Source organism: Rhinolophus sinicus, chromosome 6 (assembly GCF_057876585.1).
Source record: "Rhinolophus sinicus isolate RSI-liver-muscle chromosome 6, RSI-T2T, whole genome shotgun sequence".
Lineage (NCBI taxonomy): Eukaryota > Metazoa > Chordata > Mammalia > Chiroptera > Rhinolophidae > Rhinolophus > Rhinolophus sinicus.
The window spans coordinates 15,460,312-15,481,788 of NC_142506.1; the positions used below are offsets into that span (position 1 = coordinate 15,460,312).

Here is a 21,477-nt window from a genome sequence, read left to right on the forward strand (position 1 = left end):
CTGCCAAAGCGAGCACACGATTATCTTATTTTACCTCAATCTCACAGGTACAGAAAATGAGGTACAAAAAATTCAAGTAGTTTTCCAGAGCAATACTATATAGTAAGAGGCAAGGGGAGAATTTGAACCCAGTCAGTGCAATTTAGAAAAATTAAGCGTTCAGACTCGTCAGGACTTAACAATTCTGTTAGGCAGTATTCTTTGAGTCTGTGATCCAGTTTATAAAAATACTAAAAATGCATTCCAATAGTGCTTTTCTACGGAATCGATGTATTGAATGAAATATCATTTTAAAAAGACCTTCAGGTTTTTCTAGCAGAATTCAATAGCATTCACAAATTTGGGGATTAGAACTGAAAAAAAAATGGCTGTAATGGACTCTCTGCTCAGTATCTGACAAGAGTCAGCATTAGGCAGTAACTAACCACATGGGCTTTGCAGCAAGGCAAAGCCAGATGTGAGGTCCAGCTCCTTCTGCTCTGAGGCCAAGCTCCCCAGAAGTCAACTCTTAGACAAGGATGTGTGTGCCCCGTTGGCATGGTGCCAAACGAAATGTGAAGTTTCACCCAGTTTATGTCCAGGTACAATCTACAGCTTCCTTTACTTGGGATCGATCGGTGTTAGTTATTCTCCATTTGCCCCTGTCCTTTTTTTTCCTGAGGAACTGTCCTTTTCAGACTATGACACAGCCTCATGTACCCTATGGCTTTCAGGTTTGAGGTGCCAAATGGGGAGTAGCACCAGCTGAAGATCAGAGAGTGAGGAGAGAACGGAGCCGAGCTACTGCCTTCCAGTCACCCTATGGGCCAGTTTGACAGATGTAGCTCCTTCCCGTCAGGTGCTTTGGCCTGGTGAAAGAGTTGGCTAAAGAAGCATTAACACTGACCTCAGGAAAGCACCATCCAGAGGAAGCGTGGTGTGCTATGGATGACGTAGCAGGGTGAGTGAGCGTGAGCGCTGACGGAAGGCCTCCGTAGAAGCAGATGTTTCACATTGGAGATGCAGCATGACTCTCAGGATGTGAGTGGGACTGGGAGTTGGGGCACGAGACAGGCACCCAAGCAGAAGGCAGAGTTTGTTCCGGACCAGTAAGGAAGGTCTCAGGGCACCTTCTGCAAAGGAGCAAAGGCTTAAGAGAGTGTATGATAGAGACGAGGCTGTGCCTGTTTGCCGGGGACAAAGGGACCGGGCTTGCCACACACTGTGACCCCTGAGCCTCTGGAACAGAATTTGGTGATACAATTTGATGCTCTTAGTAAGATGGTTGCTGTTGTATGTATGCAATCATTTATATTGTCATTTTATGTATAATCGTGATTAGGTGGCCATGAAAAATGGCAAAGAACTCAAAAAAAGGCTAATGTGATTGAAGCTGAGTGAGAGGAGAGAGAAAAGCATTGGCGGGGGGGGGGGGGGGGGCTGGTGAGCTATTAGAACCAGACGAGGCAGGATCTGATAAGGTTGGAAAACTAGCTGTACAATCAGGGGTGTTTAGTGAGTTGTATGAACTGGTGAACTCATGAATGAAATATGGATGATTGATCTAAAAGACAAGATTTCACAAACGAGTATGAGTGAGAGGTATACAGGTGTTACATTACCATTTAGACACCAACATCCACTGATTCAAATACATTCCTAAAACACCTATAAATACAAGCTTCTATGGAAAATGGAGGAGTGAGTGGCCATAAACTCCTATGGGTTTTTTATTCAGTTGTTTATTTAGTTATAGTAGTACTAAGTTAAAGTTTCCACATCCCATGGATAAGAAAATTTAAAGGAAGAATGTCAATTCCCATGATGCCACGCCCTTTTCTGAAATTACAAGAAGCTCCTTAAATCACCCATTTTAATCCACTGGTCCATCCTTTAAATTTAACCAAAGCACAGTTTGTGATATCCTTAAGGGGAAGGCAACAGAGGAAGGGAAGCTAATATTTTATTAAATGTCAGTGACTTTACTGTATATGTAATCCTATTATATCCTCCCGGCAACCTCAGGTTGAATAATGTTCAAGGTTATCCAGCTAGAAATGGCAAAACTGTGATGTGAGCCCAGTCAGTCACATATCAAAGTCCAGGTTGATTCTTTCTTACCATGTTGATTTTCATGCTCTCTGTTCAGCAGCAGAAAAGAGTGAGAATCGACTTCCTTGATGCATCTCCAAAGTTAGTGGATGTGTCAAGAAAAGCCTAGAAAAGAGAAGAAGAATGTTGATCCCCTGAATAAATTCAACTTCTATTTGTTGAGCTTCTATTATGTGCCAAACTCTGTGTCTATGGATTCCAGGATAGGGTCCAAGCCCACAGGCAGCTAGACAACAAAATGTTATAGTTAACACAGTCATTTGAGTAAAAAATTCCATTCAATGTGATCATTGCTTTTATGGAATGAGTGTTAACTGGGGGTACAGAGAAAATTTCCAAGAATAATAATCTAGATTTACATGGGCAAAGAAGAGAAGTCTCCACCAAGGAAGTTCATACTATGTATAGATCTTGAGATAATCAATTCAGGATGTATAAAACCTTGGGGACTAAAGATCTAGTGTATAGCATGGTGACTATAGTTAATAACGCTATGTTGTATACTTGAAATCAGGTAACTATGGGAGGCGATGGATGTGTTAATTAACTTGACTGTGGTAATCATATATCAAATCATCACATTGTACACTTAAATATGTAAAATTTTATTTGTCAACTTTAGATCAATAAAGCTGGAGGAAAAACAAAATCTTTGGAGAGAGCAAGAATGGAAACCCCCCATCTCCTAGAATGCCATTTACACATCTGCAATTCTTCCCATCAATTATGCTCCTTCTGTGGGTAAAATCCCATACCCTTGGGACTCACCATATAGGAGAACCCATTGGAAGAGCAGAGCTAAGTATGACGTCAGCTCTAGGGCTGAGCTCTCATGAAGGCACTAGAACCTAGCTACTCTCCTGAAGGAAATTCCCACCAGCAGTACTGAATAATTCATTAACAATGAAGAGATCAGCTTAAAAACATATAGCTTAAATAACAGTATAAAATATCAAGTTCAGAAATAAGAAACATTTTTTCTGGCATTTATTTATTCATTCATTTATTCAATAGTTAGATTAAGTGCTTTATGTGTGTCAGGCACTGTTCTGGGTTCTGCTGAAAGTGTGATGAGTAAGTTAGATATGGACCGGACCCTCCTCTCAGAAAACTTATAAAATAGGATAATTAGATAATGGACAAGATAATGTTTTACCAAAAACAATTACAGACTTTGCTCCTAGATATGTATAAAAATTGCATGGGTCCTTTTCTGGTTTGGGGCGAGTCACTCTTGAAATCAGCGATGATAGAACTAATCCCTGTACTGGAATGATTTGAAATTTTTGCCCCTTTGTATCTACTCTTCACCCTTCTCAACCCTCCTCTTTGCCTTGGGAAGCTGACCAGTATGGACACCACCAAAGGGCACGTGTTCTTGCTTCTGCTTGGCTAAGCCAATGGGAAGTCCCAACAACATCGCAGGGAATGGGACCCTCATGATGCCTTGGTCCCTGGCTTAAGGCTCCTGCTCCTCTCCAGGTGAACTCCTCCTCCTGACTCCTCCTGAGGTCCAGTGTCTGCTTCCTCTTCTCTCCATGATGCTTACAGGTGGTAACAACAGCCACTATTCCCCAGCTTTGGGTTCTTGCACGATTCCATGGGATTCCCCTATATCTACCGCGTCTTGTAAATAGTCCCTTTGTAAATGACGCCCCTTAAATTATTCTAATTTGTGTGTCTTCTGTTCCCTGTTGGGACTCTGATTAAAATAACACTTTTGTTGTATCCCAAGTTTCTATCCTTTATTTATTTTGCTCACATTGATTGATACTACACATCGGCAACCCAGTGATGGAGGAGGACACACAGGTATAGATATCATACCTGCCTAAAAAGGCACTCTTGGGGCGGCCCGGTGGCTCAGGCGGTTAGAGCTCCATGCTCCTAACTCCAAAGGCTGCCGGTTCGATTCCCACATGGGCCAGTGGGCTGTCAACCACAAGGTTGCCAGTTCAATTCCTGGAGTCCCGCAAAGGATGGTGGGCAGCGCCACCTGCAACTAAGATTGAACATGGCACCTTGAGCTGAGCTGCCACTGAGCTCCCGGATGGCTCAGTTGGTTGGAGCGCATCCTCTCAACCACAAGTTGCCGGTTTGACTCCCACAAGGGATGGTGGGCTGCACCCCCTGCAACTAGCAACGGCAACTGGACCTGGAGCTGAGCTGTGCCCTCCACAACTAAGATGGAAAAGACAACAACTTGAAGCTGAACGGCACACTCCACAACTAAGACTGAAAGGACAACAACCTGACTTGGAAAAAAGTCCTGGAAGTACACACTGTTCTCCAATAAAGTCCTGTACCGCTTAAAAAAATCAATGAAAACATTCTTCGAGAATCATTAAAAAAAAAAAAAAAAAAAGCACTCTCAAATACCCTTAGTGGGAACTTAGTATACTCGTGTCTTTCAAAATTTAAAACGCACTTACACTTTTCCCCATAAAATCCCATGCAAAGTATTTACTGTGTTCATTATAGCATTATTTATAGCATTATTTATAGCAAGATATAGAAATCACTATTTAGATACATTATGGTACATCCAAATAATAGAATGTTATGCAGATGATAAAAGAATTCAGTAGAGTTGTATATAATGATATTGAAAAGCCTTCAAGATATATTAAGTGAGAAATCAAAGTACTCGACAGTTATATACCTATTGGTGGAACAAACAATATACCTATGAGTGGGTCTATACATAAAATTTGTGGGGGTTATTTTTGGACATGTAGGAAAAGAAATTTTGAAAGGGAAATGTTTAGGAAGGGATACCACAGAAGGGAGGTGGTTATTTAACATTCTTTTAGCTTTCTGTACCTGTTTTATTTTTCTAATGTACTTAAATTAACATTTTTGAAAACATAATAGAAATAAAGATAAAATCTCAACCCCTACTTTGCTTAGTTTAATAGGAGTTTTGATTTCCAAAACTGTAGTCATGCAGAGGAAGTAAAATAACTCCCAAAAACAAATTTACAAGAAACATCAGTACAGTAAACGACGTCACTTGTAAAACCTGAAATGGGTACATTTTATTCCACTTATTTCACATGAAAATCTATTGAAACTGACTTCAAAGGCTGAACCACATGTCCTGACGGCCAAAAGGGGCCTGTTAACATAACCTCTGCTCGTTTCCTCTCTCATTATTTTTGCAATTCAATTATAACTGAAAGTCCACAAACCTTGTAATTGTCAGCTAACTTTTGGAGAAAGCGAATGTTTGACCAAGAATTTGAAGGGAAGGACCCTCCCACCCTCTCTGAACTTTGTGGTGGTCTTTGGGTGCAAAATGACCTAGCTCAAGCAATCCTCAAAGATCAACCAAAGAAGAAAATAATTGTCTTTTCAGGAAGGGTGTCTCTGTGGACAGCAAAGATCTCTGAGAAGGAATATGTATAATATTATTTCCTTTTCCCAGAATTTCTTGGCACCCATCCAAGTTTTTCACTGGAAATTAACATCCTCATGTATACATACAGGTTTGATATCTGAGCTTTGCTGGGTCAGCCCGTTTTTGTGCAAAGTATATTAATATTCTGTTCACGCTTCAGGCATTCATTAATCCAGCACAGTTTCATATCTCTTGTTTCTGCTTCTGCTTCTCACAAATAGTAACAGCCAACCATAGATAGAAGATATTCCTGAAAGTACATAAAATAATAACTAATGCACATACAAAACCATTCGGAGCTCAAATTGCCTTCTAGAAGAACTCATATCATTGTCATTTCTGATGAAACTTCCATGCATGCAAGCATATTGCATAAATTATTTTCCATTCTGTTTGCTTATGAATGCAGCGTCTGTTTCTATTGTTACGCATGTGTGCTGTGAAGAGGCTAACATGCAAGGTTGAAGAAAATGTTTTGTAGCTATCTTGCCCAATGAACAGGGAATGCTATTAGTATTACTTCTGTAAACTCAGAATATTAGTATTCACTGTTTTTGAACAATGTGATTGGTTCTCACCTATTGAACTTCAGCCAGCCACTGGACTAAGTAGTTCATATATATTATTGTATTTAAACTTCATGATGACCTTTGAAATAAAGATTTTTATTCCCATTTTACAGATGAGAAATGGAGACTCAGGAATTTTATCTGAGATCACACAGCTAATAAGTGGCAGAGCCAGTGTTGTGACTTCAGAGTTTATGTCTTTCTTTTTAAACTCAAGAGTAAGACTAATATCACAGAGCTTTCAATGACCAAAGAAGTCACATTTTTTACCTCCAGTTAAAGGGATTACCAAAAAGTCCCAATAACTTGAATGTACTGAAAATGAACCAGCAGTTCCAAGCCCAACGCAAAACACCAAAGTTAGAAACTGCTGATAATTTCACCTTCCACTTTTTTACTCCCCCCGTCTGCAGCTTGAAAAGACCCTTTCTGTGGGTTTTCCTGGAAATAGTCATACTCTCCAAATCTCTACTTAGAAGATCTTTCATTCTACCATATTTGGGCAACATAACTACAAGGTACAAGAGAGATGTCACAATTCAAGAGAACACATCACAAAAAGTCCCTTTCTGAATTGTTTTATAACAAATGACCAAGAAGTCCTTTGTTTAATAGAGAACAAGATTTTCCTCCTCCAGAGAAAGAAACTGTTCTCACTCCTTTTCCTCTTAAAGAAAGGGCAACAATCCAAATACCAAATAATCCCTTAGGCTGAGAATAAAACCAGAGCCAGGAGAGGCTCTTTAATAAATGTATGAACCGTACCAATGATAACATTTATTGGGCGATGGTCTGTGTCCCTTTCAGTGACATGCCTGTCCTCTCAGTATATGATATGGACCAGTCACCGTATCCGTCTGAGCTCAGAGTCACTACCAGAATGAACACTCCATCATGCAGTCAAAACCACAGAAGGTCCATGCTTGAAGGGGCTACAGAGGTCTTTGCTTTCACCTTTTCCAATTTCTCCCTGCCCTAGCAACCCAACCCTTGATTTATATTTTTAGAGATGAAGAAAGGTGACACGACTTTTGCCCTGCCAATAGATAGCTAACTTAGGGCTCTAAACCATAGCTAACTTAGGGCTCTGAATTCCCCGTCCTCTGCTCTTTCCACAACGTGGGAGGACTTCCCTTTGAATCCTGGCTAAGTTCTTAACAGTGAGTAATCAAACTCTCTTTAAGCCTCAAATTTCCTCACCTATAAAATGGGAAGAATAATGGCACTTGACTCATAGGCTTGTTGTGAAGCTTAAGTGACATGTTGTCTATGAGGAGCTTAACAGAATGCTTGATAAACAGTGCCAATTTAATATCAATGATTATTTTTATTATCATTATTAATTCAAGCTTTCTAAATCAAAGTCTTATTCTGACATTGACTAATAAAATTATATAGGTCTTAAGTGTACAATTCTATAATACATTATCTATATATTGCATTGTGTGTTCACCACCCAAAGTCAAATCTCCTTATATATGACCCTTGACCCTCTCCTACCTTCCCCTCCCCCCTTACCCTCTGGTAACCACTAAACTGTTGTCTGTCTATGAGTTTTTGCTTGTTTGTTTGTCTTGGTCATTTGTTGCTTTTAGTTTCATGTCCCACATATGAGTGATTGGTAGAGACACTATGGAAAACAGTATAGAGGGTCCTTAAAAAATTAAGAATAGAATTACCATATGATCCAGCAATTCCTCTTCTGGGTATCTACCCCCAAAAATCTGAAAACATTTATCTGTAGAGATATATGTACCCCGATGTTTATTGCAGCATTATTCATAATGGCCAAGACATAGAAACAACCAAAGTGTCCACTGACAGATGATTGGATAAAGAAGATATGGTACATATGATATATACAATGGAATATTACTCAGCCATAAGAAAAGATGAAATACTGCCATTTGCGACAACATGGATGATCTTGAGATTATCATGTGAAGCAAAATAAGTCAGACAGAAAAAGCTGAGAACCAGATGATTAACTTCTATTTGTCCTTCAAGACTCAGCTCAGGTTCTACCTCCCCGAGGGCAGCTTCCTCTGTGTCTAACAGCACCCTGTTCTCACTTCCTTTGTCTCATTATCATGAATTTTACATAACTCTATTATTGTACTGTGTTGTTGTTGTTGTTTTGTCTCTTTCCTTCACTAATTGGAACTTTACTGGCTCGAGGATTGGTATTTTCTTCTTAATGGTACCCTTACGTCTATCTTATACCTGGCAGAGAGAATTACTCTAAAGATGTGTTTTCATGAATGAAAATCATCTGTTCTCTTGTGGCTGATAATTATTTGTTGTCACATGATATTTCGTTTGGTCCACATATTTCAGAGATGGAACTCTGGAGAAAGTTCCATGTGCCCTTGGTTGTGGAGTGGCTTCTCACAACCCAAAACAGGGCGTGTACAACCACAACTCCAAGACCTTTAATCTGCTCTGGAATATGATGCAACACTAGCCCCACCGCACGTCTTTCCTTCCAAAGAATACACTGGACCTTTGGATATGGTTTCCATCTGGGATGATTACAGCCCAACGTGATGTGATGTTATCTCACAGCTTCTATCCCTCCACCCCGGAGTTACCAGTGGAATTTTGAAGTCCTCATATAAAATAGGATGAACAATTAGAAAAAGTTTTCCACATAATAACTCAGAATTGTAGAGGAGGCATAGGGTCATACTTGCTTTTAATATGAAATATGTTGAGTTCCACATGTTCACAGCTTTATGGAAGTTACTGATGGATAAGACACTACTTTCTCAAAACTTTTCAAAACAATATCATAAGTACTAGTTATGTACCACGTGTTATTCTAAGCTCATTACATGCATTGACTCATGAAATCCTCCCAACAATCCCAGTGAGGTAACTACTGTTATTGCCTCTATCTTAGTGATGGAAATTGATGCACAGAGGCATTAAGTAATCTCTTAGATTCCTATGGTTAGTCAGTAGTAGAACCAGGAGTTAAACTCCAGAACAAAGCACTGCAAAGTACTAACAGACTTTTACACTGCGAATTGTATTTTTTAATTAAAAACATTTAAGTTACCTATCAAATTATTAGTGATATGTTAAAAACTGTAAACAAACCTGTGCTTCAAAATACATTTTTACTGCAGTAAAAACATTACACCCAATACTACCTATCTGATACTCTTAAAAGCCCTGTTACAAATGATTACCACAATTAAAATATTTCCATAATATCCAACCATGTGGCTTCACCCTTTCGCATTTCATATTTCATTGTCTGTACCAGTGACAAGGAGGTAGATATGTGGCTCCAAGTAACCACTCATCTGAATAGGATTTGGGTCCTACCAAGAAAGAAACTAAAGGAGGATCAATAGGGATCTATTCCTATCCCATTCCTATTTCAGCAAACTATACGTACAGCTGAGGAGGAAACTGGAGACTTTCTTCACACATAGTAACAGTAGGCTTCCTGGTCAACCTCTGTTGTTGGCTATGAATTTAAATAGGTTTGTGTAGAGTTGAAGGGGACATAAAGATTTCCCATTAATCAGCACGGGCCTGGTGAATGCTTAGCTAGAGTAGTAGAAGCACAATTAGCCTTATATTCATTCTTTATCTTTGGCTTCTAGTCCTTTAGGTAGAGCTATTTGTCTTCTTCAACAAGATTAAAAGGTCCTTGGAACTAGAGAATGTGTCCTCTATTTATTTTCTATTGCCCGCAGGACATGGTACAATCTAAAGCACTTGGATTATATTTAGAGAGTAGGACTTGGGTGAGAGGCCTACCTTTGTGTGAGCCAAAGCTTCCCCACCTAAAAGTGAGAGAAGTAGATAAGATGACTTCTACAGGATCCGTTATGATTAACTTTTCTTGTGTAATCACATAGTCCTTATTATCGTAACACCTATGGTGCGTTGTCCTCATTATTATCCTAATACCACAATACTCATACCTTCAAACACAAGTAGTAAATAGAGATTCAGATTCAGAGGTTAAAGACCTGATTCATTGTCCAGATTGCTGGTGGCTTCCCAGACCACCTTTCTGGCTTTGGTTTTGGCCTTTTAAATCCAATTTCCATATAGAAGTCATAATGGTCTTTGCAAAATGGAATTCAGATGGGCTACTCCCCTGCTTAAACCTACACTTTGTCCTTGTATAAAGTCGAAATATTGCATGTGAATAACCAAGCTCTTCAGAAACGCTGTGCTCTGAATCACTACGCTATACGATCCTCTTGCTGGACTCCCTACAGACTAGTTAATAGGTGGCTCTGGTACATTGTAGTACAGCAACCTGCACTTCCCCTGTGAGAGGTCTTACCACGTTGTCATCACTTTCTGCTGTAACACTCATTCCCCACGTATTAAGTTGTAGGCTTCATGAGGGCAGGAGCCATCTTTGCCTTTCTTCATCTTTTAAGTGCTTGCACCTAGTGTGGTTAATATTTAGCAAACGCTCAACAAATAGTTGTTGAATGAATGAATGAATGAATGAATGAATGAATGAATGAACAAATACCATATATGATAACTAACCATTGTGATTTTTATTCCTGTCAGCAGGGAAAAATGATGTTTACCTACCTGAGATGACATGACCACATTTGAGTTAAGCTTTTAAACAGCTCCCACATTCTCAAAAAGAAGATTGTGATGCATTCTCATTTTAGAATAGAGATAATAACTCTTTAAGTTTCTGTGTCCTAGACTTGGCATTTCACTTTTCCCCAAAGTCTGTCCTTTATACTACTGTGCAATTTTAATATGATATATGATAATGCATCAAACCTTTCCTCAGCCGTTTATCCAGCAATTATTCATTTAATATGCCAGACACTCTCCTAGATGTCAAGGAAACCAAGATATATAAGACAGGGCTCTTTCTCTGAAGGAGCTCATGTTAAATGGAGGAGACAGGCAGATAAACACAACAGCACTCATACGATGTACTAGATACTGGGTACACGCTTTGTGCATTTTGTGTGCATTTGCTCATTTAATCCAGACATGGACCTTCCAAGGTAAGCTGATAGAATCAAGGGTGCAATTGGTCCAAGTCCACACCACGAGAGCTGAGTTAGGATTTAAACTTAGCACTGTGCAACTCCAGAGCTCACTATATCACATTATGATATAATATGTTAGATGCTTTAACCCAGACATAAAGGAGGAGGCAGGATAACAGAGAGGAGAGAGTCGTTTTTCCACAGGCAGAGAAACAAAGGTCTGTGTGTATTTTGCACCCGTATATATAAGCTGGAGACAGCTTTGCAGAAGAGAACATATTTTAGCCATGGAGAGAAGTTAAACTCACAAAACAAGTGGTTAAGTTCCCAGAGCAATGCAAGAGTCTGATAGATGAGCTAAAAGTTACTAGCTGTTGCTGGAGAATTAGCTACATAGAAGCAAGTGGCAAGAGATGAAATGGGTATCTCTCTGCTAAGAAATCTGTGCCTTGTCTTACTGGCAATGGGATTTTAAGTAGGTAAATGATGGGTTTGAATTTGTATAAAAGATCGTTAGCTATTTACAAAAAATTACTTGAAAGAGAAAAAGACTGAAAGCAAAGATATAGTCCAGACAATGGTAAATGAGGATTTGAAATAGGGAAGTATTGTTGGGACTGGAAAAGAGGTCACTCATAAGACAGATGTTTAAAAAAAAGAATTGGTAGAATTTATGAACTAAATGTGGGCATGAGTCTAGGACGAGTCCACGGTTATAATCTGGCAATCTGTGGAATTTGCCCTGTAACACAGGCTCATTTCTGCAGCTGTCTGGAGTGGCTTTGAAATAAAACAATAACTAATTTTACTGGGCTATTACTATGTGCTAGATATTAATATCATTTTAAGCAATCATGACAAATTCATGTGGTATTATCATTATAATTATTTTACAGCTGTGTAAAGTGAGGTCCAGAAAAATCAAATAATTTCCCCAAAGATCTGGAGCTATGGTAACGGAAACTGTGAGACTCTGCTCGGGCTCCCTTGAGGACCAGGACGTGTTCCCCTAGTGGCTGGTAGTACTGCCTGGCAGTCCTCAGGTGTCAGCCTCATCAGGGGAAGACAGCTACATACATCGCCCAAATTCATGACGCCCTTTCCACTGGGCGGCCTAAAACCAATATAGATGCAGGGTTACAAAGGCATGGCCATCTGTCTCCAGCTTCGGATAACTCTGAAAGTCCATCCCAGCTTCAGAAATCCCCATCAGGTTTGCTTTGATGAGAGTGCACACAGCTCTAGTTCTCTTTATGCCCAATTTAGCCTCCTTCCCTAGCCCCCATGACCTTGATCTCAAGGGCACTCCTTTGTAAATATTCCTACAGACTCATCTGCATTTCTGAGTCTGCTCTCTGAGGAGTCCCTTCTGGACATCCACCAAATGGCAGAGCGAGCTGGCATTTGGACCCAGATAGATTGGTTATAATAGCCATGCTTATAAACACTTTTCTCTATATTAATAGCTTTGCAAAAGCAAAAACCCTAGGGAAATGCCCAGTATTGAAAAGATGATTCATACATAGACATATTATGACTTCTACTTTGTGTAATAGTTCATGACGCAGACGAGCCATTCAATAAAAATATACTAGAAATGAAGAGAGCTGAGAACATGTTGAACCTGGTACTGTCAAAGTCAAAGGAGGAGAACATTTCAAGAAGCAGGAAGGACACATCAAGTCCTGGAGGAAGATTAAACGGCCTAAGGACCAAAAGTATCCAATGGCTTTGGCAATGGGACGGTTTGAGCAATGTGAGTGAGTTCTGTTGACATGACATAATGCCATAATGTGCTAGAGAAAGTACAGGAGGTGACCATGGAAAGATGAGGAGTGACTGCAAACTATGCTGTCAAGGAGCTTGCTTTCAAGAGAGACAGGATGGAGTCTCGATTTTTTTTTTTTTTTTTTTTTTTTTTAACATTGCCCATCTGTCAAGGTTGAATTGGGTCCATGTCTGCTGCATATACACAAGGAACCTGCAGATATATGGTTTGTAATTAGTCTTAAGCAAACATCCGAGCCTCTGTGAACACCCATCCACATCACATCTCCTTTCTCAACAACCGGAGGTTCCCAAAAGTGAGTTCTCACATCCCACCCTGTGATGTGGTCAGGCCCCGTGCTTACTCACTTTGTGCCTGGCGTCCGCACTACCGATTTTTTGGAAGCCAGAGTTTCCCCTAACGTCTTGCCCTGCCATTACACTATGAAGAATACCAGGAACTGTTTCAGGTAAGAAGTCCCTGACCTAAGGCCTCAGGGTGGGTGGCCCAGGGGAATCGACCACAGAAAGTGTTTCCCACGAACCCACAGAATCTGTGTTTGAAAGGCCGGTGTTTCTTTGGGCTGTTTCTTCTCAGCAGAGTACAGTACCCAGCATTATGTAACGGGGGCAACAGCAGCTAAAACTTTAAAAAATCATCTCTGTGGGAAATGTGAAAGACTGGAACATTTCTGATTTTCCACTCAGTGGACTGAATTGCCAGATACTTCAGTCTCGCTTTCTCTCCATTTAGCTTTGGAAAGCAACGATCAAATGCACGACCTCGCCATCAATTTCAACGTGATGGAAAGAACAGACTCTATAGGTTTGAGCTGGAGACTGAGCTCTGAAAAATGGTAGCCTGCAGAAGCAAATACATGTTACTACAGTTGGATGAATATCTTATAGAAAGTGGGATCTTTCTGTTAATTATGATAATCCATGTCAATTCCCAGCTCACCGAAACGTTGCTGGGTTGAGAGGTTGAATGTTGATGGTCTTGCCCACACCTCTTGTGGTTTAAAAAAAAAAGAGTAGTGTGAAAACTCTTAACTGATAAGTCATAACTCTTCCCTCAGTTTACTTTTTGAACCATTGTAGTAGGTATAATTTTTATTCCACAGACGTGGAAGCAGGGAATTTCATAGGATTCTCTTTCAGTAAATCAGATGACCCATTCTGAGCCTCCATGTTTCTGGCAAAAGTGAAAAAAATGTAACCAGGCTTCAATAAGACACCTCCTTCCTCCTCAGTATCATGCAGGGACAGTGGAGGTCTCATGCCATCTAGAACATTCACTGAAGGACCCTCTGCCCACTTCTCTTAAAAGCAGGTGGCTGCCCCTCATTACAGACGTGTGTGTGTGCGCGCGTGTGTGGGTGCCCGTGCGGATGTGTTGGGAGGGGCTAGTTCTAGCCTGAGGGTTGGGCCTTAACAATCAGTATTCAGCATCCCAAGATGCTCTACGCAACTATTCTCATCTGAGGTAGCACACATAGTCTAGGCCCTACAAGGAGTCCCACTGTTAGAGAAAACTAGTAAAACGTTATCTGCCTCACTATATGAGGAAACTCTACAAGTGATAAAAAATAGTTTTTCCTCGTTGCTTCCACTTCTGCTTTTCCCAATCCTTGAAGCTTTTAGTCATAAAAATTGAGACCAAAGATCCCAGAGGATGTGCGGGGGATGGGTGGGAAATAGCTTTAGGGGACCCATCAACTTTATATTTCGTATAAAGCTAATACTGTTAACTGCTACCCAACCAGAGGCATGGAAAACACAAAGTTTAAAACACTTCCTCGGAATGGAGGCCTGAAAAACTGTGGGAACAAAAGAAACTCACTATCTAAACTATACTACTGATGCTTCACCTCCTACCCTTCCCAGAAACACGTGCCCGTGCTTCTGACGGCCGAGGAAGATGCGTCCGTGTGAGGTTCTGAGCTGCAAAGCCTAACTGGACAAAAGCAGCTGGAATACGAGACCATCGTGCTCTGCTCTCAAACAAAGCAGCAACACAAATCCTGCTTCTGCCGATTAAAAAGCTATTCATCTGATTTCAAATGACGGTACATAATTGCAGCTTTCACAGAATGTATTGACATACAATAAGTTGATTAAAAGACAAACACAAAATGAAATGCTGCTTTTGCTGAAAGATTTAATGACTGAGGAGATATATTCTAATAGGAAAAACATCATTGTTCTTTTTCACTAAATGTTATTCACTCTTCCAACATAACTGAAATTGAAAACCAGAATATTCTCCAATTTTCAGAGAAAGCACAGAGAGAGAACTAAGCTGAACCGTTAACGTGTCTAGAAATTGGAGGTTTAAAACAAGTCTGTGGAACATTTATAACCTTGACTTTAGTTCTGTTCATTAAATTCTATTGCCCCATCTCTCCTATAACTCTCTCTCTGTCTCTCTCTGTCTCTCTCTGTCTCTCTCTGTCTCTCTCTCTCTTCTGCTTCCTCCCTCCCTCCCTCCATTTAAAAAGTACTCTATGCCAAGCTCTGTGCTTCTTTCTAAAGTTTTCCTTGAAAATATCACTCTCAAAAATATCTGCTTAGGAATATCCTCCATCTATTCATTTTAAAAATGGGATACATAAATGAAACAAACACACATAAATCCTTGCATTTTCGGAATTTATATTGGGGGAAATGGATGGGAGATAGGCGATAAATAATAAACATAATAAACAATTATATGGTATATTACATGGTGGTAAGTGCTACAGAAGAAATGTAGCAGGGTGAGCAATATCGGGAAGCAGGGAGTGGGTGGGCAGCTTATAGTTTACAGAAGGTGTTTGGGGTGGGTTTTATTGAGATGGTGATATTTAGGCAAAGGCTTGAAGCAGGTGTACGCAGAAACCATGTGGGTGTCTGGGGAAGAGCGTGGATGACTGCAGCTGCCTCTGCAGAGCGGATGGCGCATGCAAGGCCCTCAAGCAGAAAGAGCCTATTGAGTAAGAGGAAGGGCGAGGCATCCAGACTGAAGGAGGGAAGATCAATGGTGGATGATGCCAGAGAGACAGAAATGGGGCATGGAGCCTCTGAGCATTTTCAGGATTTTGGCTGTTTACTCTGAGTGATATGGAAGCCACTGGAGGCTCTTTAACAGAAGAATAATATGACCCAGGTTTGACTGCTGCGTTGAGGATAAACTGGGGTGGAAGTCATGGGGGGAGGACCAGTTAGGAGGGTGGAAGAAGAGGAGGTGTCACTTTCTAGATCTCTTTTGCAAGAAGAGCCAATAGGATTTTCTGATACTGGATGTGGGGTGTGAAAAAATGGATGGCCTTCCCCAACGCTATTATGCTATATAAATGATGAACTCTTCTATCCTTCTCACTTTGAGCATTTCTTCTCCTTAGTATTGACATCGCTTTTATGTAATGCTAACATTTCACCTCCATTTTTGTATCTTTGCTATTTCATCCATCACAGACCTAATAAGGTAAAAATAAAGGTTTAAAGGATGTAACTCTTGACTGTAGGAGTGGCCTGCCTTTCTAAAAGAGCGTGTTTGTAGTCTCTTTGTTTTTTATTTGCTCTCCTTTTAAAATACTGGCCAGGGTATAAACTGTCACAGAAGCAGTACGTGGTTCACAATTTATGTAGCTGACTTAATTTGCTTTCGACAATTTCATCACAGTTCTGACAGTTACAGCTTTTCTTTTTCCTCTGAACCATCAAGTTATTATATTTGAATGTTGCTGGGTGAGAGGCGAGAAGAATCTTGGCATCTGAACAAGATGATTGTCGGAAGGAGGAATACCAATCGTGATACAGTCTTGCCCATTTTTGTCCCAGAGCCAGCTGTATGGGTAATGATGATAACACCTACCAGTGTAGACTGCTTCTTAGTTGACTGTGTTAATTTACATGCATTAACCTGTGTCATCCTCACAGCAAACCTGTGAATTACGTTATAGGCTGCCTTGTGCAGAGGAACGTATTGTCTCTAGGAGGCGAACTGATTTCCCCAGGTCAGATCACTGATACGTGATAGAGCAAGGCTCAAAACTTGGTTCAGAATTTAATTCTAGTCATATTTATACAATGGGATCTAGGCATGGTCCCCCTTGTTGTAGCTGATGGATCTGGAAAGAGAAGGTGGACCATACACGAACTTTGTTCAATTGCACAGTCGTGCTAAATATTGGAATTCCCAGGAACAAAAGGTGGTGGTATTCAACAAGTTTATAGCATCTCAATGACCTTGACCTGTGATGCAGACTCAGCCAGGACGAAACACTGCCTGTTCCATTTCCCTCCAGAGGAATGTCTACCTCTACGGACTCCAGCAGGAGTAATTCCTTCCAGCTCCTATGCTTTGATTGTAGAAGACAGTCATTCCCCACCCCTAACTGCTTTACAGAGTCCCTGTCTTAGATCTTAGATCTAATTGCTGCTGTAGCTCATCTGTAGGGAGACAAGTTTTGTGATGAATAAGAGGACCTGTTTATGAAGTCTGCGGTGCTACAAGGCCTTTTAAGAAGAGCTCAGTTCTGTTAGCATAAATCTAGAAATAATCTGATACATGTCTCCTGTACAGGCGAGAAGAATAAAATGTCACCATCTGCCTTTTCACAAAATAATATTAATGGGCTAGTGCCACAGATTTAAATTGAGGCAGCTCCTAAAATTAGAGAAATAGGAGGCACAAATTCACTCCATCAGAAGTTTATTGATTTTCCAATTAACACTGAAAGTTTCCTCCTAAAAATTTTGCTTACTGGCTCCGAAATGAAGTGTGCTGGTGGGTAATAATTGACGTGAATTGCTATCTTCCATGTATCATCTACAATGCCAAAATGACTGATAAGGAGCAAGTCCTACTTGTTTAAAGACACTTCAACTAAAGTAGCATTATCAGAAAAGATAAAGACTGTACAGCATGGAGTTCTTGTGCATTTTTAATGATTCTGGCTTAAAACAAACATGAAAAATCTACTTCTAGGTGAATTTAATTTAAATATGATAAAGAGAGGATTATTTTCTTAAGAAGGACTAGGCACTTTTTAAAAAATGAATTTAATTAAGTACAATTTTAGGAGCTGATTAAAGATTGCCAAGCTTTTAGGCTTCAGGGCACTTCAGCATGCTTATAATTAAAAAGCAAAAAGAACCTTCACCATTACACTGATATTTGTGCCCATGGTAACACAAGTAAACAGCAGTTATTTGCTAACTTCGCTACTTCGTGTATTTTCCTTACCAAATACACATCTTCAGGGTACTAGGTTCACCCATAGCTGAAAATACACTATTAAGGTTGACTCTTACTAATCACAACCTCAGAATTTAACACCTAGTATTTCGCAACTTATCCTGGGTATCTGTGTGGATCTCTTAGGTAAACAGAGTTACAAAACAAACCTGGGAATCATTCCTCTAGTTTTTGTACAAGCTAAAAACTTTTTAGATGTTTATTTGAATAGGGAATGTGTTATTGACGTATTGCCATTCCCTAAAACAGTACCTGGTAAACAGGTGGGTTACCAATAACTACTTATTGAACGCTGGTTAAATAAAGAGATGTTCTATTTTTCCCACCGACATTTCAATCATTTCAGCAAATGTGAGCGCTTGCTATGGTAAGCCATAGGCTCGGTCCTAGAAAAAGTGGAAGAAGGCCAAAGAACCAAGGACCCGTTCACAGCCTGAAAGAGCTGGTGACCAAGCAGAGCAGGATAAAAAGAGGAGATAAAGCAGAAACCCAGGCTGTAAACGAGCACTGAGAGGCCGGGGAAGAGAACGCAAGTGCCTGTCTGGGGAGATTGGACAGGACTTCAAAGAGGATAGGATACTTGAGCGGAACCTTGTGAGAGATTTACCGAGGAATGGATGAAACCTCACAGACTCAATGATGCATTTGTTTCCTTTTTGTTTTTCCTCAAAAGTCAATCTTCGCACTCTTTCAGAAGCCAGATAACGTCATACTGAAATTGTAACTGGGCTGTTTAGCTTTACTGGGTTAAAATGAACACTGTGTATTAAGTGCCAAGCACCGTCTGTGCCCAATGTTGGGCACCAATCAGTGTCTGAGGCAGCACAATCACTGCCCCAGACGTGTTCCACTCTAGTGTGTCATCGCAACCTGGACCAGAGGACTGTTCACCTCCTCTGGGGGCTGGAAAGAGCTCCCCTGAAGCAGGAAAAAAAATTTTTTTTTTTGAAGCTGAGACCTGATGAGTAAGAGAAGACAAATGGAAAAATGGGAGGGCGTAGAAAGGAGGGAAGGGCATTCCAGGAAAAGGGAAGAACATGTGTGAAACCACCCACTCCCATAGGATCCAAAGACCAATTTCTTGGGAGTCCTTAAAATGAATGGCTTCAAGTGCAAATGGAAACCAGGTTTTCCTGTCCCTCCTACCCCTTCCCCCTTCTCCCAGGCCCCTTCCATACAGCGTGCACTGACAGGCAGTAGAGAACGGGTTTCAGTTTTCCGGTATTCTCCTCCCACTGCCCCTGAAGTTGCAAGCCACAGGTTTCTTGGAACTGCGAATATTGTTTGAACTCCGGCTAAAACTGGCGATGTGTTTTGAGTCACATTATGCAAGCATATTTATACCATCTGTTTATGACACTTACAGGTGGACATTATGATTCATTACACATAAAGCATGCTAAACATAGAAGCTTGGAAAATCCTGAGTGCTGGAGAGTCACTGGGCATGGGTTAGAGTGCAGAGGGAGAACGGAATAGGAATGATTTCCTAGAATTTTATAGCTTTTCAAGTAAAATCCTTATCTTGGTGAAAACGTTTTTGAGAGTATTTCATAAAATGAATGTGGCAGATGAGGATGAGAATGAAGATGGAAAAAGGAGGGCGCCAAAATATAGACTACTATGACCAGTTATAGAAGAGTTCCCTTTTCTGGGGTGTGTGTGTGTGTGTGTGTGTGTGTGTACGCATATATCAAAGAATCACAAAATATTTGCTAACTGTGGGGTCAGAAATAAGTCATATCTAGGTTAAAAGGAAAGAGTCGGGTCTAAGACCATTACTTCTTTAGTAATGTTTCTATGTGATTTTGACTTTATAGTTTGTGTTTCTTATTTCATACACAGGTAATTCCTTAGTTTTTTTTTTTTTTTTTTTTTTTTAAATCATATTAAAACCATTTGGTGACAGTATACACAGACCTAAAAATCAAGCTACAAGACATATCCATCATTTTGTTTTCAGAAACTATTCCCCTATCGATCAATTAGGAATACCACCCACACAAGCCCAGGCTGGCGTCACTCTGTCCTCTGCGTTTCAGCCAAATGTGCAAATGTTAATAGTCTCATAAATAACAACTTGGAAAGTAGTTTCAATAAGCAAGTATCTCAAAGTCAAGCTGTTTGAAGCAGACCCTTCCCCTTGGGGTAGTAGAAACATCCAAGAGTCAAGGAAGAAAGAACTCACTGCTGTATTCAATTAGTTGAGAAACCATCCAAGTAAATAAGGCAATACCTTTAAGAACACACACAGAAAGGAGGCAGTGAAGTAGAACAGATTAAAAAAAAACAGGAGAAGTCTGTTTTAGCTACCAAGTGACCCCAGGGGTGAAGAATAATTTCTTCTTCAGGACAATTTTAGTAAAGGTCTCTAGCAAGACAGCTCAATGGAAACGATTTCTTTTCATGTCTTTGGGGGACTGATGAAGTTTGCAGGAAACACAGGTAGTTTAACTCCAAACAAAGTACAGTAGGTCAGTTATAGGGGGCAACTTTAGAAATCTTTAGTCCCCCTTAGAATACTAATGGCTTTTAAAAGTCCCCGTGGTCATGAGGTAAGTCATTCACATCTTAAGAATAAGAGACAGTCCAGAGAAAAAGCTCATTAACTCTGTGCCAACTGAAGACGGCTTTCACAAAATCCTCAGCCTTCTTAAACAGACAGCTCATCTTACAAAATTACTTTTAGCCATAAACTGTTCAATAGCTATTTATTGAGCTCTACTATATGCCATGATTTGTGTCAAGCTGAAAGATTACCCAGATAGATGAGGTCTCAGACTTCAAGAAGGGGAGTGAGAAAAATGTCATTAGATAGGTATTTATACAGGTATTAACATAAAATCGTAGACGTATAAAAATAGTGCTATAGGATCCCTAAAGGAAGAAGCAATATACAAGACAGCAATTTCCAAAGCAGAAATCGCATTAAGAAGTTCAGTGAATATGTTGTAGGTATTGGCTCAATCACTACACATGTACATGTGCAAGACATGACTAATCAATCACTGCACTCAATCCCACAGAGCTGAGCTGCAGCCTCAGAATCCTTCTGAACACAGTTGACCATCACCAATAAGCAAGAGCTGTTATGGAATCTACTTGCTAATCTGGCTCTCTGCACCTGTGAGGGATTATTATTAGCATAGGTTTGAGAGCAAATTACTCACTGTAATTGCCCACTATCAAAGGGCATCCGGTGGACAAATTATTTCAAGGGCACAGCACAAGAAATCCGATGTGGCAAATTCATGCCTGAGCCTTGTGACTGTTGCTAAATCTTTTACATCAAAGTTTCTTTCCTTCTCAGAAATCGGAAAATATTACCGACCGGAGAAGACACTGGAAATGTTATGTGATAACTATAAAAGTATTATATATGTGAGTGCTTTGAAAACAAGTGTTAAGTCA

General features: G+C 40.2%; 1 long non-coding RNA gene across 1 annotated transcript in view; it reads right to left on the minus strand.

Annotated features, from left to right (window-relative positions):
• The window catches only part of LOC148757836 (uncharacterized), a 364,219-nt gene that overhangs the window by 23,846 nt on the left and 318,896 nt on the right, over nucleotides 1–21,477 (minus strand). The window contains exons 9-10 of the long non-coding RNA XR_016021507.1: nucleotides 2,101–2,196; nucleotides 887–1,112 (exon numbers count right to left, since the gene is read on the minus strand). This is a non-coding gene — a long non-coding RNA (uncharacterized LOC148757836). The remainder of the gene's footprint in view (nucleotides 1–886; nucleotides 1,113–2,100; nucleotides 2,197–21,477) is intronic.